Source organism: Cherax quadricarinatus, chromosome 40 (genome assembly GCF_038502225.1).
Source record: "Cherax quadricarinatus isolate ZL_2023a chromosome 40, ASM3850222v1, whole genome shotgun sequence".
Lineage (NCBI taxonomy): Eukaryota > Metazoa > Arthropoda > Malacostraca > Decapoda > Parastacidae > Cherax > Cherax quadricarinatus.
This window is the reverse complement of record NC_091331.1, coordinates 882414-898566: the sequence shown is the minus strand read 5'-3', so window position 1 is coordinate 898566 and position 16153 is coordinate 882414. Positions and strand designations below refer to the sequence as shown.

General features: G+C 45.7%; 1 protein-coding gene across 5 annotated transcripts in view; it reads left to right on the top strand.

Annotated features, from left to right (window-relative positions):
* Window positions 1-16153, top strand: part of LOC128687148 (Fanconi anemia group J protein homolog) — an 820717-nt gene that overhangs the window by 651616 nt on the left and 152948 nt on the right. The window lies entirely within an intron of this gene.

The following is a 16153-nucleotide window of genomic DNA, read 5'->3' as shown; positions in this document are numbered from 1 at the left end:
CAAACATTGTGTGATCATTTCATCAGCCTTGAAGTATATGTTATGGGAATACTGACTAGATATTGAGAAATACACACGAGCAGAAATTGGAAGCTTTAAGACAACGTTTTGCCTGCACGGCAGGCTTTATCGGAGTTGATATAACCAGCAGTGCAGATGTAACATTGTCTTAAATTCTCTAGTTGTTGCCTGTGTCAGCGTACTCCCAGGCTGCGTCCCTGGGGAGGGAACTTTGGCCAGCTTTAAATATCGGTTAGATTGGTGTCTGAGTAAGGGTGATTGAGTGTGATCTACCAGGACAGAAACGTTTTCTATTGTGTCTTCATGGTTTGCCAATGTGTCCTTTTTTAACCACCTGACTATGATGGGCTAATAGGCGTACTGCAGTGTTCTTTTATTGTTATGTTCCTTTAATTCCGGCTCGGTTGACCACCGTCCAGCCTCACCTTACGATACCTTGAGACTGGTCCTCCTTCATGTTTGTAACCGTTGTATCAAAAGTGCTAATTCCCCGACACATTTACACTCTTAGTTCTGTCAGGGGATTCTAACCTCATAGGAGACCACTTGGTATAAGCTGATCTCTAGCCAGAAATTATGAGGGGTTGGGGTGTGTGGAGGTCTTTCTAAGCTCAGAGAAATTAGCTAAGAGAGAACTTGATGAGGAGCCTTGGTTGGCAGGGGGCAGTGTGAGATCTAGGGACCAGGGGCCAGGAGCCTGACTGACCTTCTGGAGTGACCTACTAATTGAATAGTGATTTGGGTTTAGCATATTGCAATCTCCTATCTCAGGTATCTTGTATCTTCCCCGGTTATCTTAGCATCAGATCTCTTTCTTTGGCCAAGTATGTTTTTGCATAAGTGTTAGTAATATTGTAAAAATGTGAAAAAAAAACATAGTTTTCTTCATTACTCTAGTGGATTTCTCTCCAACAATCTAATGGACTTCCTTCCAGTTTATTGTTCCCTAAAAGTCTGACTTTTGTGTACTTATTTAAGGAGCACGTCAGTTCCCCCGTCTTTTGATAATATGTTATTTTTCCCCTATAATCTACCTTATCCATAATTACTATCGCATTTGCTTTGCTTTGGTAAGGTGAAGTCCAGGATCTTTCCTTAATTCATCGTGTAACTTAAATAAGTTAATTCATATGATAATTTTCATTGCTCGCTCTTGGTGTCTTTTCTGTTGATGCTTTTCCCTTGCAGTCATGGCGGCGCTCATGTTTAATTATAATATAAATTCAGTAAATCTTTGAGGACAATTATGTTGCAGAGGTCTGCGCTTTGCTTAGACCTCTGCAACACAACATGATACTAGGAGACAGGGAAACTCAGGCGCCTGTTAAATATAGTATTGTGTATTGAGGTGGGATGGTGTCTTCAGTCTCTTACTACGTCCCTTCACTTCTACATCATCTTCCGGGAGTATGAATGTATGTTGATTGTAACCTGTGTGTGACGAAAAGAAGCTCTACGCAGGGCGAAACGTGGTTCCAGTTGGTCCTTGTTCTGTGGCTCCTTGTTATTTTGTTCCTTTACATGGCCAGAATTTCTTGTAATGGTCATTTTTGTGTTGTAGTCAGGTGATGGTGGTGGTAGTTGTTGTGTTGTAGTCAGATGGTGTTGGTGGCTATTGTAGTATGGTTGTCAGGTGGTGGTGGTTGTTGTAGTTTGGTTGTCAGGTGGTGGTAGTTGCTGTGTTGTTGTCAGATGATGGTGGTGGTGGTGGTGGTTGTTGTAGTGTGGTTGTCAGGTGGTGGTAGTTGTGTTGTAGTTGTCAGGTGGTGGTGGTGGTGGTTGTAGTGTGGTTGTCAGGTGGTGGTGGTTGTGTTGTAATTGTCAGATGGTGGTGGCTGTTGTAGTATGGTTGTCAGGTGGTGGTAGTTGTGTTGCAGTTGTCAGGTGGTGGTGGTTGTAGCATTGTCATGTGGTGGTGATGGTTGTGTTGTTGTCAGGTGGTAGTTGTTGTAGTGTGGTTGTTAGGTGGTGGTTGTTGTAGTGTGGTTGTCAGGTGGTGGTAGTTGTGTTGTCGGGTGGTGGTGGTTGTTGTAGTGTGGTTGTCAGGTGGTGGTAGTTTTTGTGTCGTCAGGTGGTGGTAGTTTTTGTGTCGTCAGGTGGTGGTGGTTGTAGTGCGGTTGTCAGGTAGTGGTGGTTGTAATGTGGTTGTCAGGTGGTGGTGGTTGTAGTATGGTTGTCAGGTGGTGGTTGTAGTTTGGTTGTCAGGTGGTGGTTGTAGTGTGGTTGTCAGGTGGTGGTGGTTGTAGTATGGTTGTCAGGTGGTGGTGGTTGTAGTATGGTTGTCAGGTGGTGGTGGTGGTTGTAGTGTGGTTGTCAGGTGGTGGTGGTTGTAGTATGGTTGTCAGGTGGTGGTGGTTGTAGTATGGTTGTCAGGTGGTGGTGGTGGTTGTAGTGTGGTTGTCAGGTGGTGGTGGTTGTGCGGTTATGTTGATGTGATTAGGTGAGTGCTGTTGTATGGGCAGTGTTAGCACACGCTGCTTACGCCACCCACGTAACCCACACCACCCACGTAACCCACACCACCCACACCACCCACGCCTGGAATAAAGATACTCCCGCCTGTGTGTGGTGGTAAAGTTTGCTCTTCACACCTCTCAAAGAACAAATTCTTTCTCTTTTTGTGTTCTGTTTTCTGCGTCCGTTCTTCCTACCTTACCCCCTCCCCTCACTCACGCTTTCTTGCACCCCCTTCTCTTTTCCCCTCCCTCGCTCCCTCCCTCCCTCCTTGGCACTGCAGTGGCACCTCTGCCACTCGTCTCATCTCCCTGGCTCTCCCTTCCTTGTGAGTGTGCCAACCTAACACGTCTGCAGTAAGGCGTGATTCCGCCCACATCCCCCCCTGCAGCCGCCGCCCACAGCCACCGCCCGCAGCCACCGCCCGCAGCCACCGCCCGCAACCGCCGCCCACAACCGCCACCCACAACCGCCACGTAGCTGAGAGTGGCCTCACTCCACACGTGTGTTTTCCAACGCTTTTACAAACAACAGTTTATCCTGCGTATTATATCCTCCACTTTTATTCATTTATTAATTTGGGAAGCTGCAGTTATAATAGACTCAAGTTTTTTTTTTTTAGCTTAACCCAGATTTTAACTTAATCTAACGTTAATTGACTTAAGCTAAACTTAGATTGACTTAACTTATGGTGGGAGAGAATGGTAACAGCGGCCAAGTGAACGACAATAGTTAAAACGTTGAGAAAGGCACGTTTTAACAACTTGATTTAGGGTGGATGGTATACAGCGAGGCTAGAAGATTTCTGCACTCTCTCTCTCTCTTTCTCTCTCTCTCTCTCTCTCTCTCTCTCTCTCTCTCTCTCTCTCTCTCTCTCTCTCTCTCTCTCTCTCTCTCTCTCTCTCTCTCAGCCTCACACCTCACAAGCCCCACCCCCCACTACACTGAGAGGCTGGCGAGATTGGGTAGGGAAAGAGGAGAAAGAGGGAGAGAAATGGTCTCTCTCTTTTACCTCCCTCCAACTCCCACCATCTCTTCACACCTCTCTTTCTCCTCTTTTCCACCTCTCATTTCCCATCTCTCTTCCTTCCCACCTCTCTTCCTCCTCCTTCCTACCACCCATCCCACCTCTCCCACCACACCTCTGGCTGTTGATATTAAACATAGGGTCAGCGTAGACACACTCCATCCACTTAGAACCACCATTGGCAACCCCCGCCTCACTCCTACACCCCCATTTCATTCCCGCACCATTCCACTACCCACACCTTCAGTGTCATACTTGACGATAACCTCATCGACCTTCTGAAATTCTTACCTCAGATTGACACATTATATCGCCTAATGTATGTAACACATCCTTTGTGTTACAGCATGACGTAACTCATCCTGTGTGTTACAGCATGACAGTGTAACCCATCCTGTGTGTTACAGCATGACAGTGTAACCCATCCTGTATGTTACAGCATGACAGGAAAATCCATGCCAGATCAACCAGGCTGCGGTTGATATGTGAGCCAGCGGGGCGCCAACAGCAACAGCCTGCTTGACCAGGCAAATACCAGACGAGCCTGGCCCAGGGCCGGGCTACGGGAGTAGAAAAACTCTCGAAACTCATCAAAAGTATTAAGGAGTATGGCAGGAAAATCAACCCCTTTTGATGCAATATGACAAGAGAAAATCCATCCTCTGAGACGGAGTACGACAAGGACACCCAGCTGACTTTTGTTGCTAGGATGTAACTGTTGTATAGGGAGGGTAGCAGCACACTGCGGATGTATCCAACTTTATTTAATAATAATTATAAAGACTAACGATCAGCCAACCCCTCTTCATCACCACCATTACTACCTCCATCAACATTACCACCACCACTATCACCATCACCACCACCAATATTACCACCATCACCACCACCAATATTACCACCATCACCACCACCAATATTACCACCATCACCACCACCAATATTACCACCATCACCACCACCAATATTACCACCATCACCATTACCACCACCAACATTGTCATCACCATCACCACCCATACCACCACCACCACTACCACCACCACCACCAGTCCCATCAGCCTCTCCCCTTACCCCCAGAGGCTCCTGTAGAAAACTTTAACGCAGACAGCCAGTAATTGACTCCCGTTGTCGGCCTAATAGCATTATAGTTGGGTGGACCCGATGAGTAACGAAGCGGCCAGATTAGTCAGATAACCGCTCGTCCCGTGGCTCCGGCCGACTCTGTCCTCGGCGACACTCAGTGTTCGGATGTTCCGGCAGTCTTCTAGTCAAGTGTCACATATTGAAGCTTTCTTGGTCCTTCAGTCTGTTTAATATCCTGCTGCCCTTCCTTCCTTCTTTCCTTCTTTCATTTTTTCCTTGGAGTGCGAAGTTTTTAGCCATCTTAGTCTATCAGCCTATTTAATCTCCAGAGTCCTTCCTTCCTCCCTCCATCCCTTCCTTCCTTCCGTCCTTCCTTCCTTCCGTCCTTCCTTCCTTCCTTCCTTCCTTCCTTCCTTCCTTCCTTCCTTCCTCCCTCCCTCCCTCCCTCCCTCCCTACCTACCTACCTACCTACCTACCTACCTACCTACCTACCTACCTACCTACCTACCTACCTACCTACCTACCTACCTGCCTACCTACCTGAAAAGTGCGAAATATTCAGTCATCGTCATTTTCCTTCCTTCGTCCTTCTTTCCTTCCTTCCTGGAAAGTGCGAAATATTGAGCCATCTTAGTCCTGGGTTGTTTACTTTCCCGGAGCCTACAACTCTTGCTTCCCTGGAAAGTGCAAAGAATTGTTTTCGTCGAAAAATATAGCCTAAGAGGCAGGGATTAAAGAGAGGGTTCAAAAAGATGTCATAGGGAGGGTTCTTTGAGGGAGGGGGGAAGAGGGAGGGAGGGGGGAAGAGGGAGGGAGGGGAGGGAAGAGGGAGGGAGGGGAGGGAAGAGGAGCCCAGGCAATTTCCTAGCAGCGTCGAGTTTGTCGAAGTCTGTCGTCTTGTTTACATACTTTTTTCACACCTTCCCGGTCCCCTCCAGCCTTGCTCAGCGCTCAATACTGACGCTGTTCACGCCTCTCTCTCTCTCTCTCTCTCTCTCTCTCTCTCTCTCTCTCTCTCTCTCTCTCTCTCTCTCTCTCACTCTCTCATAGATATGCACACACACACACACACACACACACACACACAATCATCTATGCACATCTTGCTCACTGGCTCTTTCATTTGCCACTCGTTTCATTCACGTGTTGTAGTAAGTCACATGATCCTTCACCACGTCGAGAACAACCTGATCGATCAGGCCAGCAACTAGGAGGACTCTTGGTCTGGGACCGAGCCGCGGGGGCGGTGACCTCCGGAAGTGACTTAAGGGCAACTCTTGCTCTTCACTTACGACGTAGCCAAGAGTTTGCTCACTTTGTTTCCTCAGTACAGGAAAATATATGCTTTCTTTGCCCCATAGAAAATGATTTTATTTTTATTTTCAGTTGAATATGTCAAGGTCATTAATATTAAAAAAATACGCATTGATGTTTATTCATCAAAAATATGCTGCTTTTAATGAAAAAAAATCAGTTATTTGAAATTGTTTGGAAGGAAAATCAGGAAACGTGATATTTTTGGTACAATACGTGTGCGTTTCTCAAGTAGGCCACGGAATTCCCACCTTGACACTAAATTTTCAGTGCCAGCAGACACAGGCACAGAATTATATGTATCGTCTTGTGCCTTTCTACCCATCCCTTGGTTTCTCCCTTCCTTCATTCCGTCATTCCTTCCATCTTGAGCCTCCAGACGCTACCCTCGCCATCATCCTCGCCACCGTCAACTATGAACATGTCAGTACTGTATACCATTAATGATAAGTTAATGAGTAAGACACATGTGCGGGATTTACCTGGAGTCTATCTGGAGGGTATTCCGGGGATCAACGCCCCCTCGGCCCGGTCCATGACCAGGCCTCCTGGTGGATCAGGGCCTGATCAGCGAGGCTGTTACTGCCGGGATCTTTATTACCGAAAATTTTCGCCTTTACAGTAGGCTTTCTTCAATCCATTACAAAGGTGATTTTAATACCAGAGACAGTTTTTATTATTAATTATTATATTCTTACTGGTCCGTTCACATGTTCCTGTTGTACACTGTCTCATCAAATATAGTTCTATTGCAAGAGTTTTAATGCTTTATGTATTTACATAGAGGCTGCATACACTCTCCGGTGTATACCTTAGTGTACGACTTGACTCACGAAATCGTAATGACACGATTGCAAACAAACCATACCACGGGCGGGTTCAAATCCCGCCCGTGGTATGGTTTCCTTATTGTACCGTTGTGTATTGTTTCCAGTACTGTTCTCACAGCAGCAGCGACCGCTGGCCCTCTGTGCTGTGCTACACTTTTTTTTTCATTGTACCGTTCGGGTGCATGCCACAGTTTACCGTGTTTTACCGTAGTGTATAGCAGCGCACTATAGCATGCAGCAGTATGCGTACAATATACCCTGTACGGTAGTATAGAGCAGTTTAGCGTAGTGTACCATTATGCAGAAATGCCTAGCGTAGTGTACCGTAACACAGAGAGGAGCTTAGCGTAGTGTACCGCGTGTACCGGCATTCCCTAGCGGGTGCGGCTGAAGAGGGTGGCGGGCGTCCCCAGCGGGCGTTTGATTATCACCGGGCGCGCTGCCCCCCTTCAATTATCGGATTTTCGCCCCTCCTCCCTCCTCTCCCCTGCGCTGTAGATCAATTACGAGGAGAGAGGCTGTGCCAGGCCCTCACGTGTGTGTGTGTGTGTGTGTGTGTGTGTGTGTGTGTGTGTGTATGTGTGTGTGTGTGTATGTGTGTGTGTGTGTGTGTGTGTGTGTGTAATGATTCATGTGTCTTTCTGAGACCCAGGAACTGAGTTGAACCTACCATCCATGACAAAGTACGACGCTTGCCATTTTCGCCACAAAATTGTTAAGCAGTTATTTTGGACAATTCTCCTAATAGTGCGATTAAATTTCGCTTAGTTTCGGCAACACAGAAAGAAAATTGAAAAATATATTTGCCGGAGACCTGGAGGTTACCTGGATTACCTGGAGGTTATTCCGGGGATCAACGCCCCCGCGGCCCGGTCCATGACCAGGCCTCCCGATGGATCAGGGCCTGATTAGCTAGGCTGTTACTGCTGGCCGCACGCAGTCCAACGTACGAGCCACAGCCCGGCTGATCCGGCACTGACTTCAGGTATCTGTCCAGCTCTCTCTTGAAGGCAGCCAGGGGTTTATTGGCAATTCACCTAATGCTTGATGGGAGGCTGTTGAACAGTCTTGGGCCCCGGACACTTATGGTGTTTTTCCTTAGTGTACCAATGGCGCCCCTACTTTTTATTGGGGGCATTTTGCATCGCCTGCCCAGTCTTTTACTTTCGTAAGGAGTGATTTCTGTGTGCAGATTTGGGACCATTCCTTCCAAGATTTTCCAAGTGTAGATTATGATATATCTCTCCCTCCTGCGTTCCATCGAGTACAAGTCAATTGCTTCCAAGCGTTCCCAGTAGTTAAGGTGCTTGACAGAACTTATACGTGCAGTAAAGGATCTTTGTACACTCTCTAGATCTGCGATTTCACCTGCTTTGAATGGAGATGTTAATGTACAGCAGTATTCCAGTCTAGAGAGAACAAGTGATTTGAAAAGGATCATCATTGGCTTGGCATCTCTCGTTTTGAACGTTCTCATTATCCATCCTATCATTTTCTTTGCACGTGCGATCGTGGCACTGTTGTGATCCTTGAAAGTGAGATCCTCAGACATTACTACTCCCAGGTCCCTTACATTATTTTTCCGCTCTATTGTATGGCCAGAGTCTGTAGTATACTCTGTTCTAGTTATTATCTCCTCCAGTTTTCCATAACGGAGTAGTTGGAATTTGTCCACATTGAACATCATATTGTTTACCGTTGCCCACTGGAAAACTTGGAGGTTAACTGCGTCCTCAGCAGATGACAGCCTCATGCCGATCCTAGTATCATCCGCAAAGGATGATACGGTGCTGTGATGTATATCTCTGTCTATGTCTGATATGAGGATAAGGAATAAGATGGGGGCGAGTACTGTGCCTTGTGGAACAGAGCTCTTCACTATGGCAGCCTCCAATTTAACTCTGTTGACCACTAAGTTAATGTAAACAGAGCCTTGGTGTGTTGTAGGAGCAGGAAGGACAGGAAAATGACTGTCATGTGAGGGGGAACAATGAAATGATGGCGAAGGTGATTAGAACCCTAAAGAAATGTTATGTAAATCGCCAATTGTAAGGAGGACAGCAAACGCAACAGCTGCGAGCACAGAATATGGTGAGGTCTTATATACAGTCACCTTTCTTATAAAACTATTCTATTTTGAGCAATTTTTTTGTAAATGCAACTGAGAAAGTGCACCATACATGAAGACCACTTACTGTGAAGGCCTTTGGATGCACTTTTTTTAAATCGCATTTACTAAAAAAATATAATAGAACTTTACAGAGGCGCTTCACTGACTTTTCAAACTGATTATTGCAGGATCGGCGCTTACTGCAGTTAAGACACAAAAACTCCGTCAGACATTTTGAAAAGGTCTGTGAAAGTCATTAGGAATTATTAACCCAGACTATTGTAGGTGGTTTTATATAGATCACTGAAACTGTAAACAATAGCAGAGGCAGCTACATTCAGACACTCATTGACAGACAGGATCACCAGATCACCGTCACTCTTGTAGAGGACATGAAAAATGTTATACTGCTAAATTGTAATATATTTAATGTCTGTGACGCCTCTCATGTTAACATGGCAGGGAAGAGTTCATTAAATGAGAAGAAAAGTAATACAGAAATAATGAACTGAGAAGAATGCGAGTGCAGGAAGAATACATTGAGTTACAGGTTTGTAGAAACATTGCAGAAGATTGCTAACGGAATACATAATGCACATCTAAATATTTACTACAGCAAAACAGGCACGTTAGCAAATAGTCATTATGTAGAGCATTACAACATGGCTGTGTTAGGTTTGTGGTAAGAAAGGTGAAGTTTTTTTTATATTTAAAACTCGAGGCGCTGTACGACTCGTGTGGGTCATACAGCGCCAGGAATGGTGGAGGCACCATATGCTTCCTTCACTAATCGTAAGACACACGCTACTGTTAACTACACACCTGTCTCAGGTAAGATAGGAAACACAATGTACAGTGTGTGTAGAGGAGGAGGAAAACTATATCTTAGAAGTGTGTGGAGAGTAGGAACACACTCTGGCAGTGTAATTTACAATTGTTTGGAGAGTAGGAACACGCTCTGGCAGTGTAATTTAGAATTGTTTGGAGAGTAGGAGCACATACTGACAGTGTAATTTAGAATTGTTTGGAGAGTAGGAACACACACTGACAGTGTAATTTAGAATTGTTTGGAGAGTAGGAACACGCTCTGGTAGTGCAATTTAGAAGTGTGTGGAGAGTAGGAACACACTCACTGTACCTTAGAATGTATGATTATACAGCACTATAGAATATTACACAATAGAATATTACAATAGTTACATAACCATGTAACTACTGTAACACACACACACACACACACACACACACACACACACACACACACACACACACACACACACACACACACACACACACACACACACTCACTCACACACACACACACACACACATTCACACACTCTTTCTCCCCCTTTCTCCATCCCTCTGGCCCTCCCCACCTCAACCCCTTTCTTTTATAATTTTTTGTATATGTGCTAGTCAAAGAAAATAAGAAAATGCCATGCCAGAGTGAGCATGATAAAGAGTCACTGTCAGGTGAATGCGGACCAACAGTGAAAAAAAGTTGGTTCGTGATGCCTCAATAGATGAAATTTCTTTAACAAAAATGAAATTATGAAAAACACGTAATGAACATTTCGTGTTCTTTCTTGTTTCTTTAAGGAAGAGTTGAGAACCTGTAACATACCTGTGACCAATCACCAGAGGTCTGCATGTTAAGCCAGGTCCGAGACCTGACTTCACTGTTAGACCTATAGATAGGTTATTTATTGGGATAATTGATGTAGTTTGAATCAGCTAACAAATGTAAGTGCATGAGAAATGATTGATAGTGGCAACTAACAATCACGGGTGTATGAGAGATGATTGGTTGTTAGAAACAACTAACAATCACGGGTGTATGAGAGGTGATTGGTTGTTAGAAGCAACTAACAATCACGGGTGTATGAGGAATAATTGGTTGTTAGAAGCAACTATCCACAGAGGATAGAAGATTGGTAGAGAAACGAAATTAAAACCACAGGTACAAAAAATGTGATTGTTAGCTAGATTAAACGCAACTAACTTAGGTTACACTAGATTTTTTCCTACGTTTTTAAAAGCTGAAGTTATATCCATCGTGGAACTGCAAATATTAATGTATTTTGTTACAACTTAAGATGACTGTATAGGATGAAGGATGTATTAAAAATGTGTGATTTGTATGTATAATTGTGTCCTGTGATTCTGAATTAGGTAAAATTATTAAACTCGGAGAGTTTGGGTGGAGGAGCGAGTATTTGTGGGCAGCTGTTGAGAAGACGAAATTGACAGTGATGCCACAACAATCTTGCCTGACAATATTATTTTTTACCCGTGATTTACCTGTAACCCATTTCTAAAGTTTTCCAGCTCTAGCGGCCCGGCTTGTCCTCTCCCCGGGTAGAACTGGTTGTGACCTCCCGGGTAGAACTGGTTGTGACCTCCCGGGTAGAACTGGTTGTGACCTGGTAAAACATTGTACTGTGTCTCTCTTTCTACATGGAATATTTATTGGTCTCTTTGTGTATGCGGAAAAGTAGTTCCGTTTTACATTGGAAGATATGTACAGTGGTGATTTACTTGTGCTTGCACTCTTTTGATGGTGATGTAGTGGGGAGATAAGGAGTGGTATAGGCAGTGGGGAAATATGAACTGGAGAGATAAGAGGGAAGGGTGTGCATGGATAAGAAAAGTGGGTGGAGAGTTGTGGTAGTGGTGTGTGTGGATGGTGATAACGGGGGTGGTGAGGTGTGGATGGTGATAACAAGGATGGTGGGGTTTGGATGGTGATAGTGAAGGTGGTGGGGGTGTGGATTTTTATTTGGCAAGGTGTGCATTAGATGGGGTAGAGTTTTGGAGGGATGAGAAAGGGTGTGGATGGGAAAAGGGTGGCGCGTGCCTGAGGTGTGTAGTGGCAGTGATCAGCAAGTAGATAAGAGAGGTATGGTTACCTGGAGGTTATTCCGGGAATCAACGCCCCCGCGGCCCGGTCCATGACCAGGCCTCCCGATGGATCAGGGCCTGATCAACTAGGCTGTTACTGCTGGCCGCACGCAGTCCAACGTACGAGCCACAGCCCGGCTGATCCGGCACTGACTTTAGGTATCTGTCCAGCTCTCTCTTGAAGGCAGCCAGGGGTTTATTGGCAATTCCCCTAATGCTTGATGGGAGGCTGTTGAACAGTTTTGGGCCCCGGACACTTATGGTGTTTTCCCTTAGTGTACCAATGGCGCCCTTACTTTTTATTGGGGGCATTTGGCATCGCCTGCCCAGTCTTTTACTTTCGTAGGGAGTGATTTCTGTGTGCAGATTTGGGACCATTCCTTCCAAGATTTTCCAAGTGTAGATTATGATATATCTCTCCCTCCTGCGTTCCAACGAGTACAAGTCAAGTGCTTCCAAGCTTTCCCAGTAGCTAAGGTGCTTGACAGAACTTATACGTGCAGTAAAGGATCTCTGTACAGTCTCTAGATCTGCGATTTCACCTGCTTTGAATGGAGATGTTAATGTACAGCAGTATTCCAGCCTAGAGAGAACAAGTGATTTGAAAAGGATCATCATTGGCTTGGCATCTCTCGTTTTGAAAGTTCTCATTATCCATCCTATCATTTTCTTTGCACGTGCGATCGTGGCACTGTTGTGATCCTTGAAAGTGAGATCCTCAGACATTACCACTCCCAGGTCCCTTACATTATTTTTCCGCTCTATTGTATAGCCAGAGTCAGTAGTAAGGATGGGGGTAGAACTTGCATGAACACATCTCATTGCTTCATGACCTCTCTCATGCGCCCAGCTGCCTTCATAACCACAAATTATGGAGAAAATAGCCGCTTGCGTTTGTTTAGGCTTTAGATGAGAAATGATCAGGACATAATTACTCTGGGCCATAGACAGAGTAGACTCAGATTTTTTTGGTCATGTGGATACTACATGTCAAAAATGTAATTATATCAATCAGGTTTTCAGCGAACTTCACCACTCATTATCTTTTTTTATCGACTGTAACTGTAACAATGCACCCAGCAATTACATTGTACTCCCGTCAGTAAAGCACCATCAACCTTTCCTATACCTGAGCTAAAGTCAATATCTGAGCCACCAACATTTCATCTAGAACCATTAAACGACTTAGTCAAGTAAAAAAAGCTAATGAACCGAGCCGCGGGGGCGTTGACCCCCGAACATCCTCCAGGCAGGTAGGTTGACCATAAGTGTGGAGGTTGTGACAAAATTTGTATCGGTGAAATCTCCAGACTTAGATACCAAAGAACATATTAACCCATGCAGAAGCGACGGCACTGAGAATGCATGCGCTCTACATGGCAGCACAGAACTACCCTATGAACTTCCCAGTAACAAGACTTACCATCAGAGTGACCGTCGCAGCGAGTTATGCTCAGAATCGGCGAGGTTTATTCTTCCAGTATCTGATACTGCTATCAACTAACCGTATTGGACAGGCTACTTACAAGTGTCTTTATAACCTCATTCACCTCAGGACCTCTGTCCAATCCCTTGTGAATTGATGAAAGTCCTTGGACGATGAAATGCGTATCTTATGTACTTTACCATTGTACTTGCATTACCAAGAGCTTAAAAGATTTCCTTCCAGCAAGGCTGGAGTTACTATATATATATATATATATATATATATATATATATATATATATATATATATATATATATATATATATATATATATATATATATAGGTGCGTGTTGAACATGTTGACTGTGGAAGGCAAAGGAAAGGAAGAAGTGAGTATACGGGAAAGGAAAGAGAGGTGGGTATATCAGGGAAAGAGAGAGGCGAGGCGGGTGTAAGCAGGCTACTTACAAGGCAATACATCCAAGGGTTAACACAAGTGTGGCTGACCACCATGGTTCCCTGGTAGCCAGCCTGGTCTTTGCTGGCGGAGCGCGCCGCTCTGAACAACATTCATCCCTAAATAAAGGCTTTGTTGGCCGCCCCTTGTGTCCACCTGGTGTGGACAATAAGCCCACTGTGGTCACTTTTTTTTTTTTTTGTCATGGGAAATAACACCGGACTGGTCACTGGCTTTCTTCTTGCCCACGTTCCTGCGGCCTCCGCCCTGCGCGCCAATGAAGGACAAAAAATAACTTAAGTTTCGTCTTCTATAACCCAAGGGAGAGTTTGTGTACGCTTCAGTAGTTTCATATGTACATATGGATCTTTCTTGTGTACATGGATGTTCCAGTGAATGTCTTTCATGCGTATCATTGGATACGGCCTCCTGGATGTCTGCTACACCAGATGGTGCTCCCATCTTCCTACAACGCTGACCACATTCCTCCTACTAGGCTTAAAACATCGAGTGACGCATAATTCAATATTCGCGATGCTTGGGCTTCCAGAAGAGCGGCCATCAGTCCATGGTTCTCACTGTACTTGATGCTTTCGGGAGATCAGCGCCCCCTCGGCTCGGTCCCAGACCAGGCCCTCCTGTGGATCAAGGCCAGGCTCTTACTACTGGCCGCACACAACCCATCATGCAGGCCACAGCCCGGCTGGTCAGGAACTGATTTAAGGAACTTGTCCCGTTCCCTCTTGAAGATAGCCCATGGTTTGTTGGTAATTTCTCTTGCGGACGAAGGGAGGACGTTGAAGTCGGGGATCCTATTCTGTATTTTTTTGGAGAAATGTATTGATTTTAATTCATTTTCGTGTGGCCGAATATGTTCAGTAGATGAAGAGGTTCGTCGCCGCCAGAAAGAGATTTATGTTCTTCGAGATAGTTTAAGGGAAGCAATAAATGTGGCAGGAAGGCGTGTAAACATGGGAGATTACTACACCATAACTCACTCACTGGGATCACAACGCTGACGGGTTTAGTGTAAGACCTAACCCAGAGGAAAGAGATATAGGACTACCTGACTGGAGGAGGACCTGATTCAGAGGAAGGAACTGGAGGAAGATCTGGAGCAGAGGGGCTAGAGGAAGACCTGAGCCAGAGGAGGGAACTGGAGGAAGATCCGGAGCAGGAGCTGGAGGAGGACCTGAGCCAGAGGAGGGAACTAGAGGAAGATCCGGAGCAGAAGGAATTGGAGGAGGACCCGAGCCAGAGGAAGGAACTGGAGGAGGAAAAACTGTGAGGCAGAGCGGGGCTACCAAGGCATCTTTAATAAACAGTGTGACGGCTGCCGCTCCGGCATCCTTCCCTTCAGTGAACGGTGGTGGGCGGGGGTGGTGGGGGATGCCTTTATACCTGGTTGAAGGCTCTTGATGCAGGGAGCTGGAACTACCTCTTCCTCGGATCAAACCTGATTACCTCCCATTCCCCATGACTATGATCACCCGACATCCTACCCATCCCGGCACTCGGTGGAAATGTATCTATATTTAAAATTTCGAAGTGCTAAACGCGTGTGGATCGTTCACCTGAAGCAGTGCTGGAGGCTCGATCCTCCGCCTTGTTAGCGGGCACTCTGGTAGCACAATCTAGAGAATTGTATTTATACTGTTCATGTGAAACGCGAAACCCATGTGGGTCAATCAGTGCAATTTTCCCTGTCGCCTAGAGAGGAAGGATTATTTTTGATCACATCGGTAGTTGCCCATCAAGGTACGGTGACCTAAAGAAGGAAATGTATTCGTTCACCATCTTATTTATACCTGGAGTTTACCTGGAGAGTTCCGGGGGTCAACGCCCCCGCGGCCCGGTCTGTGACCAGGCCTCCTGGTGGATCAGAGCCTGATCAACCAGGCTGTTGCTGCTGGCTGCACGCAAACCAACGTACGAGCCACAGCCCGGCTGGTCAGGAACCGACTTTAGGTGCTTGTCCAGTGCCAGCTTGAAGACTGCCAGGGGTCTGTTGGTAATCCCCCTTATGTATGCTGGGAGGCAGTTGAACAGTCTCGGGCCCCTGACACTTATTGTATGGTCTCTTAACGTGCTAGTGACACCCCTGCTTTTCATTGGGGGGATGTTGCATCGTCTGCCAAGTCTTTTGCTTTCGTAGTGAGTGATTTTCGTGTGCAAGTTCGGTACTAGTCCCTCTAGGATTTTCCAGGTGTATATAATCATGTATCTCTCCCGCCTGCGTTCCAGGGAATACAGGTTTAGGAACCTCAAGCGCTCCCAGTAATTGAGGTGTTTTATCTCCGTTATGCGCGCCGTGAAGGTTCTCTGTACATTTTCTAGGTCAGCAATTTCACCTGCCTTGAAAGGTGCTGTTAGTGTGCAGCAATATTCCAGCCTAGATAGAACAAGTGACCTGAAGAGTGTCATCATGGGCTTGGCCTCCCTAGTTTTAAAGGTTCTCATTATCCATCCTGTCATTTTTCTAGCAGATGCGATTGATACAATGTTATGGTCCTTGAAGGTGAG